The sequence below is a fragment of the Bos mutus genome, chromosome 21 (assembly GCF_027580195.1).
Source record: "Bos mutus isolate GX-2022 chromosome 21, NWIPB_WYAK_1.1, whole genome shotgun sequence".
Classification (NCBI taxonomy): Eukaryota; Metazoa; Chordata; class Mammalia; order Artiodactyla; family Bovidae; genus Bos; species Bos mutus.
The window spans coordinates 15890955-15906075 of NC_091637.1; the positions used below are offsets into that span (position 1 = coordinate 15890955).

Sequence of the window (15121 nt, forward strand, 5' to 3'; positions counted from 1 at the left end):
GTCTTTTCCATGAAAACTGCGCGGCACTCACCTCTGGGTATAACTTGGCCCAAAGCATCAACAGGAGAAAGAGTGACGTTCAGAAAAATGCTTGTGGTGATCCAACTGATAACCCCTAACCTCGAAACCACAGGCGATGTGTATGGATACGTGTATGGGAACGAGCCAGGCTGGGGTCTCAACTCAGGGAAAGGTGCTGACCGACCGGAAGCTTACAGTAAGAGTTAACAACGGCTCACCTTTGTGGGGCTTCCCCCAGAGCTCAGTTGGTAAAGAATCCGCCTGCAATGCATGAGACCCCAGGTTGATTCCTGGATCAGGAAGATCCGCTGGAGAAGGGATAGGCTACCCACTCCAGTATTCTTGGGCTTCCCTGTTGGCTCACCTGGTAAAGAATCTGCCCGCAGTGCAGGAGACCTGGGTTCGATCCCTGGGTTGGGAAGATCCCCTGGAGAAGAGAAAGGCTACCCGCTCCAGTATTCTGACCTGGAGAATTCCGTGGAGTATACAGTCCATGGGGTCTCAAAGAGCCGGACATGACAGCGACTTTCACTTTCACCTTTGTGGAGCATTTCCTGAGTGCCAGGCACTGTGTCAGGACTTTGTCTAAGACTCATATGTGTTCAGTTCTCCTAAGGACTCGGTGAAATGGCCAGTACAGGAGACATAAGAGATGCAGGATCAATCCCTGGATCAGGAAGATCCCCTGGAGAAGGAAATGCAACCCACTCCAGTATTCTTGCCTGGAGAATCCCATGGACAGAGGAGCCTGGCGGGCTAAGGTCCATGGGGTCACAGAGAGTCGGACACGACTGAAGTGCCCCAGCACGCACACAGTTGAAGCACGGGGACCTGGAGTGTCTGCTGCAAGGCTCGAGTGTGTGAGAGCCACAGGGTCCTGTCTGTCTGGAGCAGCGGGACAGGGGGACACACGAAAGCCAAAGAATACAAAAGCCGGTGTTGGAGGGTTATCCCCGAGCCTGGCGTCAGATGTACGTGCATCTAGGAGGATGAAGAGCACATGGTGCGAACTTCTCCACTTGGATCCTTCACAGTCACTTCTTACGAAGTGGCCAGGAGGCCCTGGCCTGGGCAAGCACCTGGCGGCCAGGTGAGCGGGCACAGGAAGACGGGCTGCATGGACCCAGCACCATCCCACCTGCAGGCTCTGCCCCGGCCCCGGGGGAGGGCTCGTGGCTCTGACTGGCCCTTGGGTCCTTCCCAGGATCAGGGAAATGGGATCCTGGCTTCATGGACCTGTTACGGATTCACACACTGTACTCAGGCTGCCCAACAGGCACAGCTGGCATGTCTCCCACCCAGGGTCCAGGGCTGGCCTCCTGCGGTCAGGGTGGATAAGGCTGGAAGTGAGCCCAGGAGCAGCTCTTGCAGCCGTGGCCTCCCGGGGGCACTGAGGGTCAGGAGAAGGCTCAGTGAGTGAGCACCACCCTGGGACCCCTGGATGGGGTGGCCAGCACTTGGGCACGTCACCTGAGGTCTGGCTGGGGCCCCTGGAGCAGGGCCACATGAGCCGCCGGGGAGGAGAGGGACCCCCAACTCCTGCCCAGGCCTGCCCACCCGGGCCCTGGAGTGGGCCTCAAGGCCAGGCAGGCCCTGCCATTCCTGTACTGGACCCTGGGGGGCGGGAGGGTTGCCAGGCGGGGCTGGGGCCCCTGCTGGCCCTGCAGGGTACAGTGAGCCAGGGCCACAGGCTCCTGTCCCATGGGACCCTCCAGCTCCTTCTATAATGGAAAAGGAAATATATTTGAGGTCTCGTATATATTTGAGAAGAGGGCATCAAAGGATGAGATGGCTGGATGGCATCACCAATGCAAGGGACATGAACTTGGGCAAACTTCGGGAGACGATGAGCGACAGAGAGGCCTGGCGTGCTGCAGTCCACGGGGTTGCAGGGTCGGCCACGACTGGGCGACCGAACAACAATATATATCTGGGCTTCCCAGGTGACTCAGCAGTAAAGAATCCTCCTGAAGTGCTGGAGCCGCTGGAGACGTGGGTTCGATTCCTGGGGTGGGAAGATTCCCCTGGAGGGCTCTTCAGTATTCTTGATGAATACAATACCCACTCAGTATTCTTGCCTGGAAAATCCCATGTACGGAGGAGCCTGGTGGGCTCCAGTCCACTGGTTACAAAGAGTCATTCAAGACTAAAACGCCTCAGCACACACACATGTACACACACACAGATAAAACATGTGGATGTACAACTGAACCACTTTGCTGTGCATCTGAAACTAACACAATATCGTAAGTAAGCTACACTTCAGTTGGTTTTTTTTTTCCCAGATGTCCTTCTTTCCTCACTGTAATTTACGGGTTCAGGTATGCCAGGATGCATGTCTGGTTCTTTTGCCCTAAGCATGTTTGCCCCAAGTATTTCCACTGCATAACTAATTGGCCATAAGGCAACTTTGTCCAAGAAGATAAAATAATGAAAAATAAGGGGGACCTTAAAAAGGACATAGTAAAACATGAGAAATGAACAACAAAGTTAAAAACACTTTGTTGTGACACACAAAATATTTGAATATATTTAAAACGTGATTCATGGCAATAGTGCAGAAGTAACTGATTTGTGTGTTGTACCTAAGCACTTATCTTCCAAGTCATAGTATTTTATACATTTTTTTGACTTACTCATTTGTTTTGCTGACATCACACTTTTTTCATTCAAATCTCCTCCTTCGTTAAGAAAGATATTAAATATCTGTTTTCCAAGCACTAAGAGCGTATTCATAGGTGAGCTCTGTGTTGTGTTGTGAAAACTTTCACTGCTGTTTCTGGCATTTTGTCACGTGTCCACTGATAGATGTTCCAAAGTTCTGGAAATGTAGCTTCAACTCTGCGTCTTCAAATCACAGAAGGATTTGCAGGCCGCTGTGTTACCATCGCCTGGTGCAGCGGGTGGTATGGCTTCACCTCCTCACTTCACACCCCCAGTAAGTTTCATCACTCGTCCACATTGCGTGTGTGGTCGGCTGTTCAGTCTTTGCGACCCTCATGGACTGCTTATGGGATTTCCCAGGCAGGAATACTGGGGTGGGGGATCTTCCCGACCCAGAGACTGAATCCATGCCTCCTGCATTGCCAGCAGGTTCTTCACCAATGCACCACCAGGGAAGCCCCATCATGGCTGTATCGGTTCAGTCGTTCAGTCCTGTCCGACTCTGCAACCCCATGGACTGCAGCACGCCAGGCTTCCCTGTCCACCACTAAGTCTGGGAGCTTACTCAAACTCATGTCCATCGAGTCAGTGATGCCATCCAACCATCTCATCCTCTGTCATATATGTCGTGGCCATATATGTAGTGGTTTTATCCATGATTTTTTTAAAAAACATTTGACTGTGCCGGGTCTTAGTTGTTGCTTCAGGATCTTTAGTTGAGACATGTGAACTCTTGGCTGAAGTATGTGGGATCTAGTTCCCTGACCAGGGATCCAACCCAGGCCCCCTACATTGGGAGCTCAGAGTCTTGCCACTGAACCACCAGGGAGGTCCGTCATCCATCATTTTCAGACCCCAATGTCTACCTGTCACTGCATACATCATTATGAAAATGCTAAATGCCAGTGGTTCCTGAAAATTCCTAAGATTTATGTAATATGTAAATAGGAGGATTGCATCAAGGGATAAATGAAACCTGTTATGAAACTGTCAACCAGTTGTTGTCCTTTCTACACCAACACTGCCTTATGGCCTGTTAGGCCATGAAAATGCTGGGGACAGAGATGTTGATGGCAAAGATCCTTATGGAGTACATTTCTGGAACCTCCGGGAGGGCCCCCTGGCCCAGGAAGGCCTGACTGAGGAGCAGGGAGGGGAGGCAGTGGGCGCCCCTCCTCACCCTGGGGAAGTCGGCAGCTCCAGAGACACTGACCCTGCTGTTGGAGGGTGTTTAATTTTGTCATTCGTCTCTCATGCTTTGTCATGTCCTTTCAAACATTCCTCTCTTTGTTGTCAGTCACTCAGTCACGTCTGACTCTTTGTGACCCCATGGACTGCAGCACGCCAGGCCTCCCTGTCTTTCACTATCCCCTAGAGTTCACTCAAACTCATAGCCATCGAGTTGGTGATGCCATCCAACCATCTCATCCTCTATCATCCCCTTCTCCTGCCCTCAATCTTTCCCAGCATCAGGGGCTTTTCTAATGAGTCAGCTCTTCTCATCAGGTGGTCAAAGTCTTGGAGTTTCAGCATCAGTCCTTCCAGTGAATATTCAGGGTTGATTTCCTTTAGGATGGACTGGTTGGATCTCTGTGCAGTCCAAGGGACTCTCAAGAGTCTTCTCCAACACCACAGTTCAAAAGCATCAATTCTTCAGTGCTCAGCCTTCCTTATGGTCCAACTCTCACATCCATAGCTGACTACTCGAAAAACCATAGCTTTGACCAAACAGACCTTTTAATTTTCATTATTTTTTATGGCAAAGGTGCCTTATGGCCAATTAGTCCTGTCCTCTTTCCTGCCTCAGAAGCCACAGCCCCTGAAGGCTCTGCTGGTCCTCTTGGGACTGAGGTTCCCAGGACCCCTTATCCCATCCCGGATGGGAGGGCTCCTGCTTGCATCCCAGAGTCGGTCTGGCCCCTGGGAAGCCAAGGAGCCTGGAGTCAGGCTGCAGGGCACAGACTGGGTGCATATCCCACCCACTGTGATGGCGGTGGCCATTCTGACTGTATCCAGGGCTCCCTGGTGTTTGGTGCTTTACAGAGCTTGACCTCAATCCCTTCCGTTAACCCCGCCATTGGTAAGCCTCTATCAGAGAATCGAATGGTTTATCTGAGCCTGCACACAGATGAGACAGCTGGGACCCAAACCAGCGGGCTTAGCCCTGAAGGCCACCTTCTGCCCACTGCAGCCTGGTGCCTCCCACCAGTGTGAGCCTGTGACGAGCAGCTTTAACCTCTTGGCCTGTTTCCTCACCAGCAGGAAGGGGACAAGGATGCCCACCTCCAAGGGGGGTCACTGTGAGGATTAAAGGAGGTGATGTAAAGCACTGGTCAGGGGCCAGCAGAGTTGCAGCTGACGGATGCCAGCACATGCAGGGCCGGGCTCTGTCAGGGGCTGATAGCTGGACTCACATGTCCTGCTCAGAGAAGAGGGAGCAGGTCCACACAGGCAGGTTCCACTGCACACCAGGCAAGTAGATGGAGATGGTATTGTCCCTTGATAGCCTCTCTCCCCTTTATTCAGTAATACAGGTTTACTGACACTTCCCAGTCTTCCTTGGGAGTGTGCAGAAATTATGTGTCCTTAAAGAGGCTTACTGGTTATATCATAATCTTCCCCTCCTGGTGCCTGGAATACAGATGAGATGGCACAGCCTAGGTGGCCATATTGGGCCAGGAGGTAGAAGCCTCAATGCAAGCTAGCAGATCCACAAGACAGGAGGAGGTTGGGCCCAACCCTGTGCAGCCACTCTGGTCTTGGCTTCTTTTCACTCACAGCACAGCTGCATCACAGAGAAACACACCTCTGCTTCCTGTCTGGGCTTTTCCTACAGCAGCCTGACCCAAGGCCGATCCCAAGTGTCCAGATATCGGGCCTGGGAGGAGATAGTGCTTGCCTTGGCTGTTCTCAGCACTGCAGCAGGAGCGAACAGTGTGATGGGGCCAGAGTGTCTCCCAGGGGTGGCCCTGGAGGCCGCACAGGCAGCTCTGTTCCTGGCTATTCTACCAGCACTGTGCTTTTGAGATCCACTCATTCATTTAAGTGGTGATCAGTATTATGAGAAATGTGCTGTAATACCCCAACTTCAGCATCCGAAGCATTACTTCACAATGTTAAAGCCCAGTTTTGGCTCCGGGGGCTTGGACACCCTGAGGTTGAGAGCAGAGGTGCCCTCACCCTGCCCCAGGGTGCACCATGAGGTCAGGTCACCCACACACCCAGTGATGTGTCTTGCCTGTGCCCACAATTTTTTTAATTGAAGTATAGTTGAGTTATTGTGTTGGTTTCAGGTATACAGAAAAGTGACTCAGCTATGTATGTTATATATTATACAGAAAAGTGACTCAGCTATGTATGTTATACATTATACAGAAAAGTGACTCAGCTATGTATGTTATATATTATACAGAAAAGTGACTCAGCTATGTATGTCTGTGTGTATACATTATACAGAAAAGTGACTCAGCTATGTATGTGTTATATATTATACAGAAAAGTGACTCAGCTATGTGTGTGTGTGTGTGTGTGTGTATACACATTTCCAGATAACTTTCCATCATAGGTTATGATGATGATTACCCCGTCCTATACGGTAAATCTTTGTTGCTTGTCTATTTTATGTAGAGTAGCTTGTATCTGTTAATCCCGTACTCCAAATGTATTCCTCCCCACCCCTCTTTCCCCCTGGATGAGGGCAAGTTTGTAGCTTGTGTCTGTTAATCCCACACTCCATATGTATCCCTCCCCACCCCCGTTTCCCCCTGGATGACGGCAAGTTTGTTTTCCACTCTGCGAGTCTGTTTGTTTTGTAGACAGATTAATTTGTATTATTTTTTAGATTCCACATAGAAGCAGTACCCTATTTGTCTCTTACTTCACTTAGTGTGGTAATTTCTAGGTCCATCCATGTTGCTAAAAATGGCAATATTTCATGATTTTTTACAGCTGATTAATGTTTGTTCATATAGACCACATCTTCTTCAGCCAGTCATCTGCTGGTGCACACCTTGGTGGTCTCCACGTCTTGACTATCCTAAATAGTGCTTCTGTGAACACTCGGGTGCGTATATCTTTTTAAATTACTTTTCACCTTTTCTGGATCTATGCCCAGGGGTGAGACTGCTGGATGATATGGTAGCTCTATTTTTAGTTTTTAAGGACCCTCTATACTGTTCTCTGTGGTGACTGTACCAATTTCCACCGACAGTGTAGGAGGGTACCCTTCTCTCCACACCCTCTCTAGCCTTCATTTATACTTTTTGATCATGGTCCTTCTGACCCATGTGAGGTGATACCTCATTGTGGTTCTGAATTGTATTTCTCTAGTAGTGATGTTGAGCATCTTCTCATGTACCTATTGGCAACTGGCACGGTCTTCTTTGCAGAGATGTCTAGTTAGGTTTTCTGCCCCTTTTTTTTTTTTGACTGGGTAGTTTGTTCTTTTCATACTGAGCTGTATGCAGTTTGTATATTTTGGATATTAACCTCTTATCATCTGCATTGTTTGCAAGTATTTTCTCCCATCCCATAGGTTGCCTTTTCGTTTTGCTGATGGGTTTCCTTTGCTGTGCAAAAGCTTTTAAGTTTAATTAGGTATGATTTACTTTTTATTTCTTTTGTCTTGGGAGACTGATCTAAGAAAATATTGCTACAATTTATGATAGAATGTTTTGCCCATGTTTTCTTGGAGTCTTAGGATGTCATCTTCTATTTTGGTCTTTAAGCCATTTTGTTTCTTTTTGCATATGAGGTGTTCTGATTTCGTGTGTTAGTACATGTAGCCGTCCAGCTTTCCCAACACCACCGCCGTTGCCCATGTTTTCTTGGTCTTAGGATGTCATGTCTTTTATTTTGGTCTTTAAACCATTCTGTTTATGAAGTGTTTTTTGTATATGAAGTGTTGTAATTTCATTTGTTAGTATATGTAGCTGTCCAGTTTTCCTACCACCGCTGAAGAGACTTTCCTGCACCGTACATTCTGGCTTTTCTTGTAGATTGACCGTAGGTGTGTGGGTTTATTTCTGGGCTATTTTAGGCCTTAGGTTTGTGGGGAGTTTGACCTCTTCCTTTCCAATTTGAATACCTATTATTTCTTGTTTCATTCACCACAGATAGGACTTTCAATACTGCATTGATAGAAGTGGTGAGAGTGGGCATCCTTGTCTTGCTCAATTTATTTAGCAAGGTTTTTATCTTTTCATCACTGACTGTCGTATTAGCTATGGGGATGTTATAAATTGCTTTTATGATGTTGAGATATGTTCCCTCAATACCCACTTTGGTGAGAGCTTTTATCACAAATGGATATTAAATGTTATCAGATGCCTTTTCTCTACTGGGTGATCATGTAGTTTGTGTCTTTGGTTAGTGGGGTGTATCACATTTATCAGTGTATGTTGACCCATCCTTGAGATCTGGAATGAATTCAACCGGACCATGGTGTATAATCCTTCTCTGTACTGCTGAATTCTGTTTGCTAATTTTTTTTTTTAGGACCATACCATGTAGCATGTGGGATCTTAGTCCCCCAACCCGGGATTGAACCTTTGTCCCCTCTATTGGGAGCGAGGAGTCTTACCCACAGGACCGCTAGGGAAGTCCCTGAGTCTGCTGATTTTTTTAAGTATTCCCATATTTTTATTAGTCTTATTTATTGATCTTTTTTTTCATTGCAGCAATGGTGGAGGATAAAAAGTACTTTCTCCACGTGCAAAGGGTGTCCAAATGACAGCAGCTGCTGTAGGAAGGACATCTTTCTGTTGGTGAAAATTTCTGAGTGCTTGGGCTGGCTGAGGGTGACCCCAGCAGGATGCCTGCAGTGAAACTCGAAGTGAATTCCAGTGTCTGGAACCAGCCCGGCACAGCCCAGGAGACATGCTGGGGAGGAACCCGCCCTGTCCACCCTCAGCTGGCAGTTGCACCTGGCCCAGGAACATTCAGTAAAAGGTAACCAAGCCCCTGTCTCCTGGTCCCCAGCCCCAATCCCAGGCCAAGAAATGCACACCAGAAAGATACGGAGCAGGCCACGTGCCAGGGGATCCCAAGTGAATCCCTGCAGCCGTGATCCCGATACATCCTTCTCTTTAGACTGCCAGTTGTCAAGGTTTGCTAATATTTTGTTGAGGAATTTTGCATCAATATTCATCAAAGATATTCATCTGTAAATTTTTTTTAGTGGCTTTGTCTAGTTTTGGTATCGGGGTGATGGTGGTTTCATAGAATGACTTTTGGATTGTCCCCTCCTCTTCAGTCTTTTGGGAGGGTTTGAGAAGGATCAGGATAAATTCTTTGTTTGGTAGAATTCCCCAGTGAAGCTGTCCAGTCCTGGACTTCAGTTTGCAGGGAGTTTTTACAATTACAGATTCTGTTTCACTTCTAGTGATTGGTTTGTTAAAACGATGCTTCTTCTTGACTCAATTTTGGCAGCTGTAGGTCTCTATAAATGCCCGTTTCTTCTGTGTTGTCCAATTTGTTGCCGCCTGTCCACTGGATTCCCTCATAGCTTAGTCAGTAAAGAATCTGCCAGCAATGCAGGAGACCCGGGTTCGATCCCTGGGTTGGGAAGATCCCCTGGAAAAGGAAATGGCAATCCACTCCAGTGTTCTTGACTGGGAAATCTCCTGGACAGAGGAGCCTGGCAGGATACAGTCCATGGGGTCGCAAGAGCCGGACATGACTTAGCAACTACATCACCGCCAACTAACTGTTGCTAGTATTCTTTTTTTTTTTTTTTGGTTCCTAGTGTTCTAGCATGATGTTTTTGTGTTTCTGTGATACTGGAAGTTATTTCTCTTCTTCCGTCCTATTTGGATTATTTGGGTTTTCTCTCTTTCTCTGGTGAGCCTGACTAGAGGTTTGTCAATTTTATTTTTTAAAAAGTAGCTTAGTTTCACTGGTTTTTTTTTTTTCATTGTTCTTTTTAAATCTGTTTTCTCTCTGAACTTTTTATTCCCTTCCTTCTGACTTGAGTTTTGTTTAATCTTTTAGGTTGCTTGAGAGTCTCTAACTTCTTCAGGAGGGCCTGTATCGCTATGAAATTCCGTTAGAACTGTTGCGCTGCGTCCCACAGATTTCCTGAGATCGCCGTCTCACTTCTTTTGTCTCAGGCTGTTTTCTGATTTCCTCTTTGATGTGATCCTTGAGCGGTGCTTCTTCAGTAGCATGTTTAGTCTCCATGTATTTATTTTTTCCCCATTTTTCTTTCTGTGATTGATCTTGAGCTTCATACCCACTGTGTTCCGAAAAGATGCTTGAAGTAATTTCTATCAACAATCTTTCTTAATGACTTCGGCACTTCTATTAGCTGCTCTTTGAACTTGGGGTCTAGTAGACTGGTGAGGTCCACTTCATTATTTGTACTTTCACAGGACTTCTTGTTCTTTTAATGGGGATTAGGTCCTCTGCTTTTTCATTTTACTTTCGTCTCTATACATTTAGAAGGAACACTTGCCTACTGTGGTCCCGAAGGGGTCTTTTCCTGTGGGAGCATCCTTGTGTAGACTGTGTGAGTGCAGTATTTTAGGTGTGAAGGCCACTGTTGGAACAGACGCCAGCCTCATCTTGCCCCAAGGTGTGCTGGCCACCGTCCCCTTGATCAGGGTGTGTCTGGCGTCCAGAGCCTGCGGTGGGACATTGGACAGGGCCTCCTCTTTACTCTGTGGTTGTCACAGCCCTGTCTGTCCCACCTTCTTGAGTTTACAGAGCCTGATAGCTATGACCACGTGTGAAAGGAGCACAGGCAAACAGGGGCATTAGTGTTGTAACTGATGCTGGACACTCGAGTAGCGATGCCTCCCTTAACGCTGCTTGTGTTACTTTCACACAAATTAGCGTTAACTGGGGGCTCACAGCACACAAACGCGGCAATCAGGGGAATTACATCTTTAAGTTGACACTCATGCAGGGGCTTTTCAGGGAAGGAGTACTCAGCACGCCACAGGAGAATCAATGTAAGGCCTGTGGTGCTGAAACGACCTGAGGGCAGGAGGCCCTGTCCTCTGGGTGCCTGTGGGTCTTCCCCAGCACAGCAGGCCATGAGCCCTGACTGCTGCAGCGGACATCAGCCTGCTCACGCCTTGCGTCCCCCAAGACTGGCCTCGGCACCCCAGGAAGGCAAGATTTCTCAACTCTTTTATTAAGTTAGAAATGGGTAAAAACAACACAACTTGTGGAGAAAGCACCACTGTGAGGTCCTTTGTGCTGTCAGACCTGTGCTTAGCGCAGCAATCCAACAGGCCGGGGCTGCCGCCTCCCGGGCGTCTCAGGCTGAGGCATCTCCTGGGACCAGGGCCCCGGCTTCTGGGTGGCTGAGAGGAAGCACTGAGAGCAGGGGGTGGCCTCTGACAAAGACGGGGGCCGTGGGGTCCCAGGAACCTGGAGACGTGCCGTCTGCCTTTCCCCCAGGGGAAACTGATGGCCTATGGCTGGTGCACATATGTGGGCGAATTGTGCCCTAAAGATGCCCTCGGGGCCCCAGGAGACGCCCACAGCCCAACTGGAAAGCAACCAGCCCCACGAGTACTACAGCCTACTTGGGAGCGCCAAGCCACAAGGTGCGCACGGCATGCGGCCTGGGAAACCACCTGTCTGGCCTCCACGGTGCCCCAGGGCAGCCAGGGAACAAGCCCACACCCTCTAACACTATGTGACGGGAGCCGCTGGTAGGAGCCGACCTTTCCAGAAACCCGAGGCTGCGGCTGGACCCGTGAGGAGCCCAATACTTGGGAGGTGGGAAAATGAACAAAGGCCTGGCAGTTCTCTCATGACCATGGTCACGTTCTGAGCTCAGGGGACACATGAGCCAGACCCCATCACCAGCTGGAAGGTTGAGAGGCCAGTGTCACGGGGCTGTGTCATCCTCCAAGCTGAGTCCAGCCCTTGGTGGGGTCTGTCGTGGGCACCCTGGAGTCCCCCAGTGGTGCCCAGCTCACATGTGCTCCTGGTCTGGGCAGGTATGGTCCCACTCTGGGGTCAGTGTGCTCCTGGCAGGAAATGGGGTCATCGCTGCCTCTTGGGCTGGGCTCTGAGGGGAGGTGATGGGAAGCCCCACAGGCACGTGCCACCCAGGGCCTCTGCACACCTGTGTCTGCACCCGGGGCATGGCTGGTCTGACGGGGAGATGGTGAGGTCGCTGGGGGTGAGGCCCGACTCTCAGGAGCCTATTTAACACTGGTGGCCTGGAGGTCATTTGCTGAGAAAGCCTAGTGGTTGTCACTGAACGGTTCTCTCCCTTAAGACTTTCTCCACAGCACAATCCAGTCTCAGCCCTGATGCACCCATTCCCAGGGGCGTCTTGTGTGGGGAGACTTTACAACACCGCCAGGGAAGCCTGGAGCCCAGGACTGTGCTGCCCGCCCTCCCCAGCCCACCCAGCCCCCTGCCCCAGTCCAGGATGCCCTCAAGGCTTGGCAGACGTGTCTTTCTCCTCCAGGCCGAGAGAGTCCTGGTATCCGTCCACGCCCCCTGAAAGGTCCTCTCCCCCCGCAAACCACTGCAAAGCAGGCAAGGCCTCAGCCAGACCCACAGGACACGGAGACGGCTCTTCTTCCCTGAAGCTCAGAGCAGCCCCCGAGGCCGCCACTCCCAGGGCTGGTGGGCCGGCTTCTGGCGGCTCAGAGCGCTGGGCCGGGCGGAGCATCCCCTGGACAAGATCAGGGCCACGTGCAAGAGCGAGGGCCGTGGCCGTGGGGCGGGGAGAAACGCGCAGCGTCTGCAGAGGAACGAGAGAGAGAAAAGGTGAATCCCCACTGCCCCCCGTCCTCACCTGGGGCTGGACGTGATTGCAAGGCCACGTGGAGGGGCTGGGGCTCAGGCCCCGGCCAGAAGGCCTGGATGAGAATGGAGCTCGCCCGTCTACAGCAGTGTGGCCCGGAACAGGCCCATCACCTCCCTGAGCTGTGCTTTGCTCACCTCCATTCAGCTTCTCCAGACACACACCCTGCACACCGTCAACCCAGCAGGCAATGTGCCAGGCCCAGAGAAAGGGGACGGCAGACACAGCTACCGTCTCTGTGGATCGTGCTCCAGCGGGAGAAACTGCAGGCTTGTACGAACAAATGTATACAGCCAACACACACAGAAATGCTATATGTGGGGAAAAAAACAAAACTTAAAAAAGAGATGAGAGCCATTCTGCACCAGGAACGGCAGTCTAAAGTCCTGGGTGAGAGCCTTCTGCATCTGCAGCCTATGAGCAAGTGAAACTGAGCTCCACTCAAAGGAAGAAAAAGCCAACAAAACACGGAAGAAAGCAAGTGCGTAAAACAGCAGCGGAGACAAAACGGCAGAGCAGAAAGATGTGCGCTCACCCCCGCTTACGAAAACACCGAAATTACAATTAACTGCTGAGCAGGCATCAACAACAAAAGGCTGGAGCCTACCGAAGAAGATATGTTGCGTCCAAAGACAAAGCAGCCACAATATGACAGCAGGAGGGGTGCAATCTCGATACAATCAAATCCCAGACCCGCGAGGAGGGCAGCTCACAAACTGGAAATTATTACAGAAGTTGTCCCGCGGGAATGAAAGTTCTGAGCCCCCTGTCAGGCTCCCCGGTCTGGAATGGGAGGGGGCGCCTCAAGAGAACCTGGCTTGGAAGGCCAGCAGGGTTGGACTGCAGGAATTCCACAGGACTGGGAGAAACAGAAACTCCACTCTGGGAGGCTGCACAGAAGGTCTTATGCACACGAGGGCCCAGTTAAAAAAACAAACCAGTGACCTCATAAGAGCCTAGGCCAGACCTACCTACCTGCTGGTACTGGAGGGTCTCCTGTGGAGGTGGGGGGGCAGCTGTGGCAGACGGCGGGGACAAAGACACTGAAGGCGGTCGTTCTGGGGAGTACTCACTGACGTGAGCCTTCCTGGAGGGCGTCATTTCCTCACCAGGACCTGACCCCACCCAGCCCCGCCCATCAGCAGGCGGGTTGCTTAGACACATCCTGAGAATGCAGCCGTCTCTTCGTGACCCTGTGGACTGTAGCCCAGCAGGCTCCTCTGTCCACGGGAGAATACTGGAGTGGGCTGCCATTTCCCTCTCCAGGGGATCTTCCTGCCAGGGGTTCAGGGATTGAACCCACACCACCTGAACTGACAGGACTCTTTACCACTGAGCCACCTGGGAAGCGTCACACTACATTTAAACTGATGAAAAAATCGACAACGAAGAATACTCTACCCAGCAAGGTTCTCATTCAGATTTGATGGAAAAATCGACAGGTTCACTGACGGACAAAAGCTAAGAGAATTCAGCACCACCAGACCAGCTTTGCAGCTCATGATAAAGGAACTTCTCAAGGTGGAAAAGAAAAAGCTACAACTAGAAACAAAGTACACATGGGAAGACTCCCTGATACAGGTAAACTAGAGTGAAGGCAGGAAATGAGGAAGTGACCTGCATACAAATATGACATCAGCGTGAGAAGAGAAGACAAATGCAGGATGCTGGAAATGCATTCGAGATGAGAAAGCCAGCAACTTACAACAACCTAGTTTATATATAGGCCGCTATATCAAAACTTGAAGGCAACTGCAAACCAAAAGTTGACAATGGATAAACACAAAAAAGAAAAAGGAATCTACACACAACACTATAGTCATCAAATCACGAGAGAACAAAATGGGATGAAAAAAGATCTACAAAAACAAACCCAAAACAATTAACAAAATGGCAAAAGGAGAGTATACATGCTGTCCACAGAGGCCCACTTCAGACCTAGGGCGCCTCAGACCAGAAGTGAGGGATGAAGAAAGGTACCCCATGCAAATGGAAACCAGAAGCAAGCTGTGGTAGCAATCATCATATCGGACAAAACAGACTTTATTAAGTCTGTTACAAGAGACAATTTTTCCTTGTTGCAAAATTCGGACTTAAATTGAAAAAAGTAGGGAAAACCAATAGGCCATTCAGATATGACTTATCCCTTATGATTATACAGTGGAAAAGACAAATGGATTCAAGGGATTTGATATGACAGAGTACCTGAAGAACTATGGACAGAGGTTCATAACACTGTATAGGAAGTGGTGACCAAAGCCATCCCCAAGAAAAAAAACAAAAAGGCCAAATGGTTGTCTGAGGAGGCCTTAAAAATAGCTGTGAAAAGAAGAGAAGCAGAAGGCAAAGGAGAAAAGGAAAGATATACCCATTTGAATGCAGAGTTCCAAAGAATAGCAAGGAGAGAGAAAGCCCTCCTCAGTGATCAGTGCAAAGAAATACAGGAAAACAACAGAATGGGGAAGACTAGAGATCTCTTCAAGAAAATATGAGATACCAAGGGAACATTTCATGCAAAGATAGTCACAGTAAAGGACAGAAACAATATGGACCTAACAGAAGTAGAAGATATTAAGAGGTGGCAAGAATACACAGAAAAAAACTATACAAAAAAGATCTTCACGATCCAGATAACCATGACAGTGTGATCACTCACCTAGA

The 15121-nt window shown here is 49.5% G+C and overlaps 1 protein-coding gene across 9 annotated transcripts in view; it reads right to left on the reverse strand.

Annotated features, from left to right (window-relative positions):
- Window positions 1–10799: 10799 nt before the first annotated feature.
- The window catches only part of KLHL25 (kelch like family member 25), a 52051-nt gene continuing 47729 nt past the window's right edge, over window positions 10800–15121 (reverse strand). For all 9 annotated transcript variants that reach the window (XM_070358161.1, XM_070358162.1, XM_070358163.1 and 6 more), the window contains one exon: window positions 10800–12397. The gene's annotated coding sequence lies outside the window, so the exon portion shown is untranslated. The remainder of the gene's footprint in view (window positions 12398–15121) is intronic.